The sequence below is a fragment of the Dermacentor albipictus genome, chromosome 1 (genome assembly GCF_038994185.2).
Source record: "Dermacentor albipictus isolate Rhodes 1998 colony chromosome 1, USDA_Dalb.pri_finalv2, whole genome shotgun sequence".
NCBI lineage: Eukaryota > Metazoa > Arthropoda > Arachnida > Ixodida > Ixodidae > Dermacentor > Dermacentor albipictus.
In genome coordinates, this window is record NC_091821.1 from 137,547,315 (window position 1) to 137,553,367 (window position 6,053).

Consider the following 6,053-nt stretch of genomic DNA (forward strand, 5'->3'; position numbering starts at 1 on the left):
ACCCGGTAAATTATTGAAGCTGATTTCACCAGAAAACTGGGTAGTGTGTGCGTTAGTGCCCCCTCTATCACGCTGACCCCTAGTGAAATTTTGTATCTAAACAGATAGAAATTGTGTTTTTTTTTTCAAGTGACCATGTTCTTTTTACAATGACTTGCTGTTAGAACACCCCTTGTGACTGGCTTTCATTTTCTGCGCATGACCCCTCTGTGTATACAAACACGATGTGGCAACGCAATAAAATATTGTTGAAAGTCAGTGGAGTGTCTCTCGCAGTCCTTGTCCTTCACGCTGTACGTCATTTTTTATACTGAACAGCCAATATTGATTCAAAATTAGAAAAATATAGTACACATCTGAGCTGCAAAAATGCAAGTGATGCAGCAAATGGCCTTTAGCTTTCCAAAAGAAAAAGAAATGTTCACGGTTAACCGCGAGGTGCAGGGACTCCATTCTCTGAGCATCTTGACCAATAAATGCAGCGCATGGCATTGCTGGAATCTTGCATCCTGCATTAGCAAAATAAGAAGAGCATCATGAGAATTCAGTCCGTGCAATTACACATGTACTTTGTGGAAAATTTGATAAAGCAACAAGCTCCTCAAAGTAACAAACTTAATTAATGTGACTGGGCAGAATGCACCACTCAGGCAACTGGGCAAGACAAGTGAAAGGTAGGAGAAGTTTCTATTTTGCAAATAAAGGAATTGCATGTTACTGTCAATGCTATACCACTATGTCATTGTGAACACAAGGCACATACAGCAGCAAAAACATAAATGTACGGTAGCCTTTTCACCATAGAAAATAAGAGTGAATAAAGTTTAAAGACTACCAATGACATCTCTCAACAACAGACATTTGTCCAAGAGTGTGTATGTGACCTCAATACAAAATTGACATTATGAAATCTGCAATATATCTGCATTACACTTTATAAGTACTGCAGGTGAGAAGCTTACGGGATATGGCACATTAAGAGTGAAATGCACAAGGCATTAAAAATGACTGTTTTTACACAACATTATTACACTAGGAGACAAAGAGAACTGTTTTACAGAGAGTGCACACAAAATGAAAATGAGGGAATCCCCGCTGGCATTCTCATTTGCCCTGCAATACATGCATCCAGCCCAACAATATCCAACTCTCCAATGCAGTTTATTAGACACTTTCTGCATCCTAAAATTTATCGTGTATTTCTTATTCACTAATTTAGTAAGAATGGGCATTTTGGCATACTTTCCTCGAAAATTTAGCATTTGTTGTCAACTATTTTTCTTAGAGCACGCCCCCTTGTTTCAATGGGTTAGCTTGGCAATGCACTGACAAGTAGTATTCTCTTATTTAAACTTATGATCCTTCCTCATGCTCCCACTTCATGCTCTAAACTGTGATGCCACTCCGATGCAGTTTATGTTAATATGTGGCTATTTACGTGGTCCTTCTTTCTGTAGCCTCTCAACTAGAGCCTGAAATTTCTTGTCTCCTAGAACAATCGTCTTTCTTGCCCAAAACATATTGCACGGTTACCCCTCATAGGGGCGGTACTGTATATGAGTTTTCACATATTCAATGAACCTCAGAGACACAACCATTTCTCATCCTGTGTTGCTACTACCCGCATGAGTCACAATAGTTGTAAATTGGCTACCTGCCCTCTCTCGCTTAAAAGTACATTTTGCATGTGGAAAATAACCACAAGCATCACATTTCATTGAATGAGTGCTCCTGTGCATGTTTTTTTTTTCCGTCCTGTAATGGCTAAGTTAAACATGGTCAAGTTGTTTGAAAACTGTCTAGCCTCAACCAATACTTCGTGTAGTTTCAAAATTATGATACATTCATTTTTCAAAACTTGTCCCAAATTAGGCATGAGACATTTTCATGATGCAAATGAGGTAAGGTTGTGCTCAGAGACTATGATAGGCCTGCTATATCCTGCAAAACTATGTGAAATGAAATATGCTTGCAATTTTCGTGAGCAGCTAGCTCAGTACAATTAGGCACATTACCTGCGGAAACGTTTTTTTAACGCTCCCGAGAGGTCCTGGTTTCTTCTTTTTTCTTCAAATCCCTTGCAGTCTAGATTGCAATCCGGTGCATTTTGATTTTGATATTGTATTCAAAATAAAAACAGCTGAAATTTTAAGGTTTTGATAATTATATGGGAATAAATTAAAGGTAGAAGAGTGTAATGCAATGAGCAAATAACAAGCTCATTGCAGAGAGTAAACAAATATTCCTTTCCTGCAAATAAATTGGTAGCAGGAAGGTCATACGAAATTAGCAGTGAATGCACAATAAAGAATATGATGCTACAATGCCCCGGCATTCTGTGAATATTCTTGCACAAAGAAAATCCTCATTATGAAAGACCATCAAGAAAATGCAAATGTATACTTTGGATCAGCAGTCATACCTGCAGTATGCACTGTACCATCGGCAATATTTACAACCACATCATATCAAGCTTAGGCGGCCAAGGAGCCTGAGTTTTAAATTATAACTTGACTTATTATATTACCTACACAACTATATCTACTTACAATGTTGTCTTCTCAACCGCTTTCAAGAAGACATTAACCATCTGTCTGAAGGCGAACGCAAGTGGCTTGCTCTTGATGGGGGGCGCCAAGGCTGGGCATTGTGAAATTGCTGCTACCATCTGCATGACCTGCGAGAAACGACGCTCTAAGTACAAGATAAACAAATGCTATTAGAGCAAAAGACAAGATCATTGGCAATGAGCCTCGTTTTGGTTTGCACGAGAAAAGCCAAGAATATGGACTTTGTGCTGCTTACTGAAGAAGCAAGCCTCCTTCCAGATGTTGCAGTCATGCATTAAGATTGTCACACAGCTGCATGCTTGTATGCTGCTGTCGCCAGTACGCCAGTATGCTTTGAAGTTTATTATTTCAAGTTAAATTGATTATTGTGTTTTCTTGGCAACAGACTAGCAATGAAATAGATCACTACACACATACTCCCTTTTGAGGAGAGAATTCACACACACGCACGCATGCATGGGCGCGCACACACACACGCACACATGCTTCTACCACATGAGCAGCTCCCTGTGCTTGACACACATACATATTTTTATCCTGTGTCACTCCTACTGCTAAGGCATGAAAAATCCGTTGTGTTACCAATCCCAAACTCCTCAACCTACACCTCCAGCCTAAACACTTTCTCGAGAGCCAGGACAAGCCTTCTAGCTTCCCCAGTGCTCCAAACTGTAGTTACGAATTTCAATAGGGCTATAGGCGACAGCTCTCGAAGGGCATGCAAATTACCCGGAGACCTAAAGCTTGTATACGATAGCTCTAAAGCACAACACTGCAAATTTTCAAAATTCATTAAAGCTCCTGAAGACAATTGCTATATACGTAGAACGTCTCGAATAACCTGCCGCTAACAATTTCAGCGGTTGTCTGCATCAAAAGAAATGTGAGCTAATGGGAAATCCACGTCTTTAAGATCGGAATTATTGTAATGGCGAAACACACTACCAGATTTCTTAATCATTTATTTATGCTCTGGATGTAACGTTCCTTTCACAATAAAAAACAAGGATATCGATTCATCAGGGCATGGGAGGAAAAAGGACGAAGCGTATACTTGGCGCCTTCCCACTGGTCCTCCCGAGAAACGGCGCCTCATACAGCAGTTGTCCAGGGTGGCTTGAAACCAAACTCGGCTTTCAGGCGGGAACACTCGCTGCATCAAATCGGAAGAGTTTTATTGCGAGTAAAACTCTACCGGCCTCATGCAAACATACGCACGCACACAAAACGCACCCACACGCACACACAAGTATACGCGCTCTCAAAGCGCAGACACAAAAGCGCGCACGTGCACATTGATGAACACAAACAAGCACACATACATGCATGCAGGCAGACACGCTAACACGTGCTCGCACACACAGCGACCCACAGACAACACACTCACAAAACACGTACGCACTAGACACGCGCAAACACGCCGGCCCATACAAACCGGCATGTACTGAACGCGCGCACGCACGCACGCACGCGCGCGCGCGCGCACACACACACACACACACACACACACAGCGAGCCGAGCGCACGCACGCACACACACACAAAGCGAGCTGAGCGCACACACGCACGCACGCACACACAAATCTAGCCGAGCGCGAGCACGCGCACACGCACAGACAAAGCGAGCCGAAAAAATGCTGGAGGCGTCCGGCAAGCAGCAACAGCAGCACGCGACCGCATCAGGGAGAACCAATACCGCGCCGGTTCCTTCGAAAGGTGGCTAAGCCAGTCCTTTTTCTACGCGACGCAAAAGTGGTCGACCACATTTAACCGAAGTGCGAACGACCGTATTACAAGCAGCCGCGCTGAACGCACAAGAGAATCACATCAATGAACGTTCAAGCGCTGAGAAACAAAGCGTAACTATGCAGGCGCACCACGCCCGATGTAGATTTGACAAACATTAGTCACACGGGACGCGATCTAGGTAGTTAACTCGCCCTAGTAGGAGTGCAGCTGCTCTTGCTCTTACATTAGCAAATTATGAATTATGCTACGAGATCACAGTGAGATATTTCTAAAGCGAACATAACAAATACCAAATAAAGGGGCACTTGCCTGAAAGTTTCCATCTTGCCAGTACTACCGACCGGGGACGTTGCAACTTCTCGTTTCAGCCTTCGTGGATCCATCTTCCAGTGCGTACGAACGCTTTGCTTTGAAGTGGGGCACGAGTAATACACAAAGCATGGGCCACATCTTTTTCTACCCCGCGCGCAAAACTAATCACACGTTTAAAATTACTTCGCACAGCGCGCGACGCGAACGCACGCGAAAACGAGCATGATGGCGCAGCTTCCGCCTTCCCGTCCTGCCGCGCGCCGAAGTGATAATACAGCGTTGGCCGTCACTTCCGGTCGCTTTTCATTGGGCATGGGGCGGCCGCGCAAATTGAACGTTTATTATGACAGGTTTTCTTGCTCGCATGGCCGCCTGTTTGCTGCTGCTTCGTTGTGGTCTCTAACTAGAGCGGTGAGGCGGGTAGTTGCTACTACGTTTCGTGCCGGGCATTTTATTTTGGGGTGGGGGGCGCAGTCTGTGCTGCATCACTGAGGGTACAGTACACAAATCGGGACCGTGAGCGAGACGATCGGCGCTCTTCTACTGGTGCGATTAGATTATTCGCTGCGTCCGAACGAAGCAACTTTGCGAGGTCACAGCGTAGTTTCAGCGATATCATGGCTCGATAAAGACGCTCACATCTTGGTCGTGAGACAGCGACGCGTAAACATTCATGAGGAGACTGAAGACTGCGTTTGCAAGTGCGTATGCTCTGGATAAGAAATTACAGCTTTGACGACACCAGCCCTTAATATATAGGCTCAGCCTTACAAGCTGTATTTGAGGACTTAGAAAGCACTTAGAAAGCAGATCAGTAGCTTAGTAAACCTCTGAATGAATTAGGCAAGGTACGTGGAAATTCGGGTTTGAGAACTTCCAACGTGATATCGCCTCTATACGTCTTCTTTATGGATTCACCATGCAAATTGTACGTTGATGCCATTGTACAGCAGAGGCTCGTCCAACAGCACGTCCCTGTTTGTTCAGCAATGTATCCAAACAGCTCCTTCTATTTCACCACTTTTTGTTGGGCTATTAAGGGCACCGAAATATTAGTGCAGAATTGCGCAAGTTGCTCTCGTGTTTTCGTTCTGCTACTGCAGTTTTTCTAGAAGTGTTTAATTGCATGTTAATATTCCTGTGAGCACGAAAAATGATGATAATGGAATTGTAAGTGAAAGGGCGTTCTTTTTCTGGATGATACATTTTTGTTGTGCCAGTAACATCAGAATCCTTGAAGAAATATCGACAGTCACTTAGGAATGGGAAAACTTCATCGCTTCACGCATCTACACTTGCAATTGTCACGTGACCATGATACGTTAGGTCATACATTGTCACGTGTTCTTCACAATTCTACCTTAATCTCCCGTAATCCACCGTGCTATAGTTTGTACGAACCTTAATGCAATTTATTCCACC

The 6,053-nt window shown here is 43.8% G+C and overlaps 1 long non-coding RNA gene across 2 annotated transcripts; it reads right to left on the reverse strand.

Annotated features, from left to right (window-relative positions):
- Window positions 1-243: 243 nt before the first annotated feature.
- On the reverse strand, window positions 244-4,866 carry LOC135911802 (uncharacterized). Of its 2 annotated transcripts, XR_011508784.1 has the most exons (4): window positions 4,629-4,866; window positions 3,625-3,723; window positions 2,550-2,677; window positions 244-509 (listed from the first exon to the last, which is right to left on the reverse strand). It is a non-coding gene; the product is annotated as an uncharacterized lncRNA (long non-coding RNA). The 2 variants fall into 2 exon arrangements; XR_010567454.2 differs by having other exon boundaries at window positions 369-509; window positions 2,550-3,723.
- Window positions 4,867-6,053: the final 1,187 nt, after the last annotated feature.